This window comes from Ranitomeya imitator, chromosome 5 (assembly GCF_032444005.1).
Source record: "Ranitomeya imitator isolate aRanImi1 chromosome 5, aRanImi1.pri, whole genome shotgun sequence".
Taxonomy (NCBI): domain Eukaryota; kingdom Metazoa; phylum Chordata; class Amphibia; order Anura; family Dendrobatidae; genus Ranitomeya; species Ranitomeya imitator.
Genome location: NC_091286.1, coordinates 85,600,022 through 85,612,220, shown reverse-complemented (window position 1 = coordinate 85,612,220; position 12,199 = coordinate 85,600,022).

The window sequence follows — 12,199 nt, the reverse complement described above, 5'->3', positions numbered from 1 at the left end:
GACGCGCTGCTTTGACATTTACCAGTTTCACGAGAGGAGGCAAAAGAGCTAGAGGCTGAGTCAGCAAGATAAGCCAAAACTTGCTCTTGCTGCTCCGGCTTTAAAAGCGGTTTTCCTACTCCCAGAAAAGGGAGCGTTCGAGGCCTTGTGTAGCCAGACGACGAACCTGGCTCCACAGCTCCAGACTTAGGTGCAATATTTTTTTTCCCACGACCATCTGATGCTCCACCACTACCACTACCATCATTACCAGCTGACAATGAACGCCCCCGGCCATGACCTCTTCCACCAGACTTCCTCATTGTTTTAAAAACGTTAACAAACGAACGGTATTTGTTGCTGTCACACAACTTACACGGTGAGCTATAACTTCAGTATGATTTAGCTACCCCTTTACAGGTGAGTGACACCACAACGAAAATCAGCCACAATGTTACACACTCTGTTGTTGTTGGCAACAAATGAGATGGCACACACGCAGGACTGTCACTGAAGCGCAAATGTAAATATTTATCTCCCACTGATTTGTGTTTGTTTTTTTTAAAAGGGAGACTTCAGAAAAAAAAAAATTTAAAAAAAAAATATTTTTTACAGAAGAATTTATAAAACAAATAAAATGAAATTATTGTTTCAGGGAGAATTTAGGAAAAAAAAAAAAGGCTTTGTAGGGCCCACTGAGTGAGAGAGGACGCACACAGGAGTCAGGAGTGGCACACAAGCCCAGAGGCCAATATTAATCTCCCACCGATTGATTTAGTTATTTTTTTTGGTAGATTTTGGAACCCAAATCAAGCAAAAAAATTAATAGGCTTTCTATGGCCCACAATTGGGGAGAGAGAGAGAGATGGCACACCCAGGAGTCAAGACTGGCACACAAGCAGAAGGGGCAATATGAATCTCCCACAGATTTTTTTTTTTTTTTTCAGGGAGACTTGAGAGAAAAAAAAATACCAAAATAATGATTTTTTTCAGGAATAATTTAGAAACCAAAGAAAATAAAATGATTGTTTCAGGGAGAATTTAGAAAACAAATAAAACAAAAAATAGGCTTTCTAGGGCCGACTGAGTGACAGATGACGCACACAGGAGTCAGGAGTGGCACACAAGCCCAGAGGCCAATATTAATCTCCCACTGATTGATTTAGTGATTTTTTTCAGGTAGATTTTGGAACCCAAATCAAGCAAAAAAATTAATAGGCTTTCTATGGCCCACAATTGGGGAGAGAGAGAGAGATGGCACACCCAGGAGTCAAGACTGGCACACAAGCAGAAGGGGCAATATGAATCTCCCACAGATTTTTTTTTTTTTTTTTTTTTGCAGGGAGACTTGAGAGAAATAAAAATACAAAAAAAATGATTTTTTTCAGGAATAATTTAGAAACCAAAGAAAATAAAATGATTGTTTCAGGGAGAATTTAGAAAACAAATAAAACAAAAAATAGGCTTTCTAGGGCCGACTGAGTGACAGATGACGCACACAGGAGTCAGGAGTGGCACACAAGCCCAGAGGCCAATATTAATCTCCCACTGATTGATTTAGTGATTTTTTTCAGGTAGATTTTGGAACCCAAATCAAGCAAAAAAATTAATAGGCTTTCTATGGCCCACAATTGGGGAGAGAGAGAGAGATGGCACACCCAGGAGTCAAGACTGGCACACAAGCAGAAGGGGCAATATGAATCTCCCACAGATTTTTTTTTTTTTTTTTTTTCAGGGAGACTTGAGAGAAATAAAAATACAAAAAAAATGATTTTTTTCAGGAATAATTTAGAAACCAAAGAAAATAAAATGATTGTTTCAGGGAGAATTTAGAAAACAAATAAAACCAAAAATAGGCTTTCTAGGGCCCACTGAGTGACAGATGACGCACACAGGAGTCAGGAGTGGCACACAAGCCCAGAGGCCAATATTAATCTCCCACTGATTGATTTAGTGATTTTTTTCAGGTAGATTTTGGAACCCAAATCAAGCAAAAAAATTAATAGGCTTTCTATGGCCCACAATTGGGGAGAGAGAGAGAGATGGCACACCCAGGAGTCAAGACTGGCACACAAGCAGAAGGGGCAATATGAATCTCCCACAGATTTTTTTTTTTTTTTTTTTTTTCAGGGAGACTTGAGAGAAAAAAAAATACAAAAAAATGATTTTTTTCAGGAATAATTTAGAAACCAAAGAAAATAAAATGATTGTTTCAGGGAGAATTTAGAAAACAAATAAAACCAAAAATAGGCTTTCTAGGGCCCACTGAGTGACAGATGACGCACACAGGAGTCAGGAGTGGCACACAAGCCCAGAGGCCAATATTAATCTCCCACTGATTGATTTAGTGATTTTTTTCAGGTAGATTTTGGAACCCAAATCAAGCAAAAAAATTAATAGGCTTTCTATGGCCCACAATTGGGGAGAGAGAGAGAGATGGCACACCCAGGAGTCAAGATTGGCACACAAGCAGAAGGGGCAATATGAATCTCCCACAGATTTTTTTTTTTTTTTTTTTTTTCAGGGAGACTTGAGAGAAAAAAAAATACAAAAAAAATGATTTTTTTCAGGAATAATTTAGAAACCAAAGAAAATAAAATGATTGTTTCAGGGAGAATTTAGAAAACAAATAAAACCAAAAATTGGCTTTCTAGGGCCCACTGAGTGACAGATGACGCACACAGGAGTCAGGAGTGGCACACAAGCCCAGAGGCCAATATTAATCTCCCACTGATTGATTTAGTGATTTTTTTCAGGTAGATTTTGGAACCCAAATCAAGCAAAAAAATTAATAGGCTTTCTATGGCCCACAATTGGGGAGAGAGAGAGAGATGGCACACCCAGAAGTCAAGACTGGCACACAAGCAGAAGGGGCAATATGAATCTCCCACAGATTTTTTTTTTTTTTTTTTTCAGGGAGACTTGAGAGAAAAAAAAATACAAAAAAAATGATTTTTTTCAGGAATAATTTAGAAACCAAAGAAAATAAAATGATTGTTTCAGGGAGAATTTAGAAAACAAATAAAACCAAAAATAGGCTTTCTAGGGCCCACTGAGTGACAGATGACGCACACAGGAGTCAGGAGTGGCACACAAGCCCAGAGGCCAATATTAATCTCCCACTGATTGATTTAGTGATTTTTTTCAGGTAGATTTTGGAACCCAAATCAAGCAAAAAAATTAATAGGCTTTCTATGGCCCACAATTGGGGAGAGAGAGAGAGATGGCACACCCAGGAGTCAAGACTGGCACACAAGCAGAAGGGGCAATATGAATCTCCCACAGATTTTTTTTTTTTTTTTTTTTTTTCAGGGAGACTTGAGAGAAAAAAAAATACAAAAAAAATGATTTTTTTCAGGAATAATTTAGAAACCAAAGAAAATAAAATGATTGTTTCAGGGAGAATTTAGAAAACAAATAAAACCAAAAATAGGCTTTCTAGGGCCCACTGAGTGACAGATGACGCACACAGGAGTCAGGAGTGGCACACAAGCCCAGAGGCCAATATTAATCTCCCACTGATTGATTTAGTGATTTTTTTCAGGTAGATTTTGGAACCCAAATCAAGCAAAAAAATTAATAGGCTTTCTATGGCCCACAATTGGGGAGAGAGAGAGAGATGGCACACCCAGGAGTCAAGACTGGCACACAAGCAGAAGGGGCAATATGAATCTCCCACAGATTTTTTTTTTTTTTTTTTTTCAGGGAGACTTGAGAGAAATAAAAATACAAAAAAAATGATTTTTTTCAGGAATAATTTAGAAACCAAAGAAAATAAAATGATTGTTTCAGGGAGAATTTAGAAAACCAATAAAACAAAAAATAGGCTTTCTAGGGCCCACTGAGTGACAGATGACGCACACAGGAGTCAGGAGTGGCACACAAGCCCAGAGGCCAATATTAATCTCCCACTGATTGATTTAGTGATTTTTTTCAGGTAGATTTTGGAACCCAAATCAAGCCAAAAAATTAATAGGCTTTCTATGGCCCACTGAGTGAGAGATGGCACACACAGGAGTAAGGAGTGGCACACAAGCCCTGAGGCCAATATTAATCTCCCACTTTTTTTTTTTTTCCAGGGAAAATTTATAAACCCAATAAAAAAAATAATAATAAATAGGCTTTCTATGGCCCACTATCTGAGAGAGAGAGATGGCACGCTTAGGACTGGCACACAAGCCCAAAGGCCAATATTAATCTCCCACTGATTGATTGATTGATTTTTTCAGGTAGAATTATGAACCCAAATCAACCAAAAAAATAAATAGGCTTTCTATGGCCCACTATTTGTGAGAGAGATGGCACGCTCAGGACTGGCACACAAGCCCAGAGGCCAATATTAATCTCCCACTTTTTTTTTTTTTTCCAGGGAAAATTTATAAACCCAATAAAATAATAAAAAAATAGGCTTTCTATGGCCCACTATCTGAGAGAGAGAGAGATGGCACGCTTAGGACTGGCACACAAGCCCAAAGGCCAATATTAATCTCCCACTGATTGATTTATTGATTTTTTCAGGTAGAATTTAGAACCCAAATCAAGCAAAAAAATTAATAGGCTTTCTATAGCCCACTGAGTGAGAGATGGCACACACAGGAGTAAGGAGTGGCACACAAGCCCTGAGGCCAATATTTTTCTCCCACTGATTGATGTTGTGATTTTTTCTGGTAGATTTTGGAACCCAAATCAAGCAAAAAAATAAATAGGCTTTCTATGGCCCACTGAGTGAGAGATGACACAGACAGAGATGCCACTCTAGCAGAAATGTCAATCTTAATCTCCCACAAAAAAAAAAAAAAAAAAAAAAGGAACTGTCCTTCAATTACTATCTCCCTGCAGTAATCTCAGCCAGGTATGGCAGGCAGCAATAAGGAGTGGACTGATGCACAAATTAAATAAAAAGTGTGGACAAACAAACAAGATAGCTGTGCAGAAAGGAAGGAACAAGAGGATTTGTGCTTTGAAAAAAGCAGTTAGTTTGCACAGCGGCGTACACACAGCAATGCAGCTATCAGGGAGCCTTCTAGGGCAGCCCAATGAGCTACAGCGCTGAGGAAAAAAAAAAAAAAAAAGGAGCTTCCACTGTCCCTGCACACCGAAGGTGGTGTTGGGCAGTGGAAATCGCTACAGCACAAGCGGTTTTGTGGTTAATGGACCCTGCCTAACGCTATCCCTGCTTCTGACGAAGCGGCAGCAACCTCTCCCTGAGCTCAGATCAGCAGCAGTAACATGGCGGTCGGCGGGAACTCCCCTTTATAGCCCCTGTGACGCCGCAGACAGCAAGCCAATCACTGCAATGCCCTTCTCTAAGATGGTGGGGACCAGGACCTATGTCATCACGCTGCCCACACTCTGCGTTTACCTTCATTGGCTGAGAAATGGCGCTTTTCGCGTCATTGAAACGCGACTTTGGCGCGAAAGTCGCGTACCGCATGGCCGACCACGCACAGGGGTCGGATCGGGTTTCATGAAACTCGACTTCGCCAAAAGTCGGCGACTTTTGAAAATGTTCGACCCGTTTCGCTCAACCCTAATACTTACCTCTCCCTGCTCCATCACTGTGTTGTCTGTGCTGTTAAATCCTCCAATGGCACTGCCAATACAAATTTGTTGATATGATAGATAAAATAAACAGGGGCCCTGGCCTCCATTTAGACCAGTTAATACTTTGTGCCTACTACCACTGTGTGCTACTCAGCAGAGGAGCCCACCCCAGTACCTAGCTATGTCACCTGTTTAGTCCTGTTACCAATATTGAACTGCATTTAGCCTACTTTATTTTTTGGGCCTACTAACTGTGTCTACCCCACTCATTACAGTTGTCCTCCACTGAACAAAGCTATGCCGCCTGTTTAGTCCTGGTACCAATTTTGAACTGCATTTAGCCTACTTTTTTATTTTGGGCCTACTAACTGTGTCTGCACCACTTATTACAGTTGTCCTCCACTTAACAAAGCTAGGTCTCCTGTTTAGTCCTGTTACCAATTTTGAACTGCATTTAGCCTACTTTATTATTTGGGCCTATATCTGTGTTTCCTCCTCATCCTGCCCATTGCCCAGCCACTGCTAGATGAGTCTGCTGGTACATTGACCCAGACCACTACATTCCCCTTGCACTCTACACAGCCAGAATCTGACCCTGCTGAAAGTCAGGTTCCCCTTCCCGCATACTATACCACCTAACACGGGGACAAAGAGGAAGGTGCAGATGAAAGTGCAGGTTCCTTCATCAGGTGGGGGGGCATACTCGTTGGTGATATCACTGGCACAGGGCCCCTCATAGTACGCAAAAGTGTCTCTGGCAGTGGGAGGCACCACCCACTGTAAAACACACCGCATTACTATGAGGGGCCCTGTGCCAGTGCCAAGTGCCAACGAGTGGGCCCCTCCTGCTTGCTCAGGATCACAGCACTTGCAAAGTTGAAAGGTTTACCTCTCCCTGCTCCACCGCTGTGACGTATTCCGCCTTTCCTGGGCCCACAAAAATCTTGAGTCAGCCCTACCCCCCCACAACTTTAGCCAAATGACCCCCTGTTTTCAATGCCTAACTATTATTATAAAGTAAATTAAGATTGACAAGCTTAAGAAATAAGAATTGATCTTTTTGGCATTAAAATGGACACTGTAGGTGTTTTCCTATCCTCCACTCACTGCCGACTTTGATTCCCCATTGACTTGCATTGGGTTTCGTGTTTCGGTTGGCCCCCGACTTTTCGAAATAATCTTCTGATTTCACCCGACCCAACTTTTGACAAAGTCGGGTTTCGCAAAACCCAACTCAATCCTAAAAAAGTAAAAGCTGCTCAACTCTAATTTGATCATCTCTAGTTAATAACATATTAGTGTTTTTATTTTTGTATTATTTTCCAATTAATAATGGCAACTTCCTACTTCACTAGTATATTGGTGAGCAAATGATTTATGATTAGTGTTGAGCATTCCGATACCGCAAGTATCGGGTATCGGCCGATATTTGCGGTATCGGAATTCCGATACCGAGATCCGATATTTTTGTGATATCGGGTATCGGTATCGAATCAATAGGGATGTGGAAAATAAAGAATTAAAATAAAAAATATTGATATGCTCACCTCTCCGGCGGCCCCTGGACTTCACGCTGCTATCCGGGAGGCTTCTTTGCTTAAAAAGCGCGCCTTTCGGACCGGTGAATGACGTCCCGGCTTCTGATTGGTCGCGTACCGCCCATGTGACCGGCACGCGACCAATCAGAGGCCGCGACGTCATTCGCAGGTCCTCAATTCCTAGAATTAGCAGTTTTGTGAATGAGAATGACGTCGCGGCTTCTGATTGGCCGCGTGCCGCCCATGTGACCGGCACGCGGCCAATCAGAAGCCGCGACGTCATTCTCATTCACAAAACTGCTAATTCTAGGAATTGAGGACCTGCGAATGACGTCGCAGCCTCTGATTGGTCGCGTGCCGGTCACATGGGCGGCACGCGACCAATCAGAAGCCGGGACGTCATTCACAGGTCCGAAAGGCGCGCTTTTTAAACAAAGAAGCCTCCCGGTTAGCAGTGTGAAGTCCAGGGGCCGCCGGAGAGGTGAGCATATCAATATTTTTTATTTTAATTCTTTATTTTAGACATCCCTATGGATCCCAGGGCCTGAAGGAGAGTTTCCTCTCCTTCAGACCCTGGGAACCATGAGAATACCTTCCGATACTTGATGTCCCATTGACTTGTATTGGTATCGGATATCGGTATCGGCGATATCCGATATTTTTCGGGTATCAGCCGATACTATCCGATACCGATACTTTCAAGTATCGGACGGTATCGCTCAACACTATTTATGATCAATAAATAATACATTATTTCCTATTATCATTTGTTTATGACCAAAAACACAATGATTAAACATATTTCAACAAAATCAATCAAAATTTCCAGTAAATAAAATCACTGAGCTGGACGTGGTGGCACGCCCCAGGAAAGGAAATAAGCCATTTGAGACTTATCTCAGAGCTTTCAAGCCATAAGTTGTGCATCACAAAGGCGTAAATCCTCACTAATGTGTGTGTGCTATTGGGATTTCAATGATAACTGCCCCCTTAGGAAAATTAGACTCTTTATTGAAAGTCTTACACTACAGACATAGAGTTTCGGAATTAGAAAAACTTGATTCTCATGTATTATCATCTGGTATTGTTTTAGCATTCTGTAGGAGATTTTACTTTATACTTTACATCTATATTTCTACATTGATGTCTATGTTGCCTAAAGTTATTACTATACATTATTATAGTGGTATGCAGTAACAAGATGCATTAGGAAGATTTATCTAAATTTGTGCAAAGAAAAAATTGTCTAGCTCTCAATTTTCAGACATCTCTGATAAACAAAAGAAGCATTTTTTTTTAAGCAACATGATCACTTTTTCTTTGAACTCCTTCTGGTGAATTATTGTCTTTATTTTTTAACAAATATATCTTCTGATGCTGTGGCTGAGGGCAAATTATCTCAGAAACCGTACTGAGAAATAAACTAAGCGTATTGCTTCATATCCCAGTCCTAAACTGGCCCAAAATTATTAAGATTGGCATTTTGTATAGGAGTAATATGCACCATGTTTGCCTCTTAATGAATCTGGCACATCTTACAACAGGAGTGAAGTAGTGTGGAGTAGAGATGATGCTCCATTCAGGGGCTAGTATACATTTATGATGTAATTCAAACCACTTTCGTCCCAAACCACATCCCTTCCCTAGTCCACCCACTTTGTTGGAGTTGGCTTGGATGGCTGATGCCAACTAGACAGCTGATGCCAATTATTTGTTTCACAGACTAGAAAAAAACAAACACTAGTTCAGAAAAATTATATTTTGGGCCTAGAAATGGCAACTAGATGGCTGATACCAATTATTTAATTAAAAGACTACTAAAAAGAACATACCAGGCCAGAAAAAATATTTTTTGGACTAGAAAGGGCAACTAGATGGCTGATGCCAATAATTAATTTCACAGACTACTAAAAAACACAGAGGTCCTGAAAAATACTTTCTTTGGCCTACTAATGACAATGAGACTGCTGATGCCAATTATTTATTTTTCATACTACTAGAAAACACACACCAGCTTCAAAGACATTAATCCCACAGACATGGGGTTTCAGAGTACACACAGCGGCTTCAAGGTCAGTACTCTCACAAGTGGGGAGGTGCAGAGTACACACAGCGGTTTCAAGAACAGTTCTTCCAAAGGTGGGGGGTGAGGAGTACACACAATGAATTAAATGACAGTACTTCCACAGGTGGAGGGGTGCAGAGTACACACAGTGGCTTCAAGGTCAGTGCTCCCTCAGGTAGGGTGTGCAGAGTACTCACAGCAGCTTCAAGGACAGTATTCCCAGAGGCGAGGGTGGGTGCAGCATTCACACAGCAGCTTAAAGGACAGTACTCTTACAGGGGGGTGTAGAGTAAACACAGTGGCTTTAAGGACAGTACTCCAAAAGGTGTGGGGGTGCAGAGCACAAACAGCAGATTTTAGCACAGTACTTGCATAGTACAAGCCCAGGTATGGGTTGTAGAGTACTCATGTACATTTTGGCAAACTTCTGTCCAGCGTTTTTATGTCTCTGTGTCAGCAGTGGGGTCCTCCTGGGTCTCCTGACATAGCATTTAATTCCATTCAAATATTGATGGATAGTTGATGTTGACACTGATGCAACATGAGCCTGGGAGACAGCTTAAATCTCTTTGGAACTTGACTGGGGTTGCCTATGCACCATCCAGATTATCCTGCGTTGCAACCTTTCATCAATTTTTCTCTGCCATCCACATTCAGGGAGATTAGCTATCACTCCATGGTTTATAAACTTCTTCATTTTGTTGTGCACTATGAGCAGAGGAACAAGATATTTTGACATGGACTTGTAACCTTGATATTGTTGATATTTTTCAAAAATGTTGCTTCTCAAGTTCTCAGACAGTTTTCTTCTCCTCTTTCTGTTATCCATGCTTAATATTGCACATTGCAAAGATTAAGCTACATTTTCATCTGGTTACAGGTGTGATTTTCAGTTTACCCACACATCTTGCTTGCCACAGGTGAGTTTGAATGAGCATCACATTTACCCACACTTTTGGAAAGATGCCAACAATCTTGTCTGACCCATGTTGGAGGTTTCGTATGAATTTATGTCCAATTTGCCATTTTTTCAGTTTTTTTTGTTGTTCCCATGTGCACAAAGGAAATAAACATGTGTATAACAAAACATGAGTAGTTGCAATCATTTCCAGGGTGCCATCAGTTTTGGCCATGACTGTAAGCCTTCTCCAGCTACTGGAAAACCCCACATTGTATATACAGTGAGGAAAAAAAGTATTTAGTCAGCCACCAATTGGGAAACAAATCCAAATAATCACCTTGTCTGATTTGGAAAAATTTATTTTGCAAATTATGGTGGAAAATAAGCATTTGGTCATTAACAAAAGTTCATCTCAATATTTTGTTATATACTGTGTATTTTGTTGGCAATGACAGAGGTCAAACATTTTCTGTAAGTCTTAACAAGGTTGGCACACACTGTTGGTGGTATGTTGTCCCATTCCACCATGCAGATCGCCTCTAGATCAGTGATGCTTTTGGCCTGTCGCTGGGCAACACGAACTTTCAACTCCCTCCAAAGATTTTCTATGGGGTTGAGATCTGGAGACTGGCTAGGCCACTCCAGAACCTTCATATGCTTCTTTCAGAGCCACTCCTTCGTTTCCCTGGTGGTGTGCTTGGGATCATTATCATGCTGAAAGACCCATCCACGTTTGCCCTTGCTGATGGGATGGAAGAAGGTTTGCACTCAAAATCTCACGATATATGGCCCCATTCATTCTTTCATATAAACGGATCAGTCATCCTGGTCACTTTGCAGAGAAACAGCCCTAAAGCATAATGTTGCCACCCACATGCTGCACAGTAGGCATGGTGTTCTTTTGATGCAACTCAACATTCTATCTCCTCCAAACATGACGAGTATTGTTTCTACCAAACAGTTCTACTTTGGTTTCATCAGACCATATGACATTTACCCAATATTCTTCTAAATAATCCAAATGCTCTCTAGCAAACTTCAGACAGGCTCGGACAGTGTTCTGGCTTAAGTAGGGGACATGTCTGGCACTGCAGGGTCTGAGTCCCTGGCGGCGTAGTGTGTTACTGATGGCAGCTTTTGTTACAGTGGTCACAGGTCTATGCACGTCATTCATTAGGTCCCCCGTGTGGTTCTGGGATTTTTGCTCACCGTTCTTGTGATCATTTTGACCCCACAGGGTGAGATCTTGCGCGGAACCCCAGATCAAGGGAGATTATCAGTGGTCTTGTATGTCTTCCATTTTCTTATTATTGCTTCCACAGTTGATTTCATCACACCAAGCTTCTTGCTTATTGCAGATTCAGTCTTCCCAGCCTGGTGCAGGGCTACAATTTTGTTTCTGGTGTCGTTTGACAGCTCTTTAATCTTCACCATAGTAGAGTTTGGAGCATGACTGTTTAAGGTTGTGGACAGGTGTCTTTTACAGTGATAACAAGTTCAAATAGGTGCTATTACTACAGGTAAAGTGCAGAGGACAGGGGAGACTCTTAACCCCTATCTGACCTTGGACGGGATAGTACGTCCGAGGTCAGATCCCCTGCTTTGATGCAGGGCTCCGCGGTGAGCCCGCACCAAAGCCGGGACATGTCAGCTGTTTTGAACAGCTGACATGTGCCCGTAATAGGCGCGGACAGAATCGCGATCTGCTCGCACCTATTAACTAGTTAAATGCCGCTGTCAAACGCAGACAGCGGCATTTAACTACCGCATCCGGCCGGGTGGCCGGAAATGACGTCATCGCCGACTCACGTCACATGATCGGGGGTCGGCGATGCATCTCCATTGTAACCATAGAGGTCCTTGAGACCTCTATGGTTAATGATCGCCGGTGGCTGTGAGCGCCACCCTGTGGTCGGCGCTCACAGCACACCTGCATTTCTGCTACATAGCAGCGATCAGCAGATCGCTGCTATGTAGCAGAGGCGATCGAGTTGTGCCTGCTTCTAGCCTCCCATGGAGGCTATTGAAGCATGGCAAAAGTGAAAAAAAAAAGTTGAAAAAAATGTAAAAAAAATAAAAAAAAATATAAAAGTTTAAATCACCCCCCTTTCGCCCCAATCAAAATAAATCCATAAAAAAAATCAAATCTACACATATTTGGTATCGCCGCGC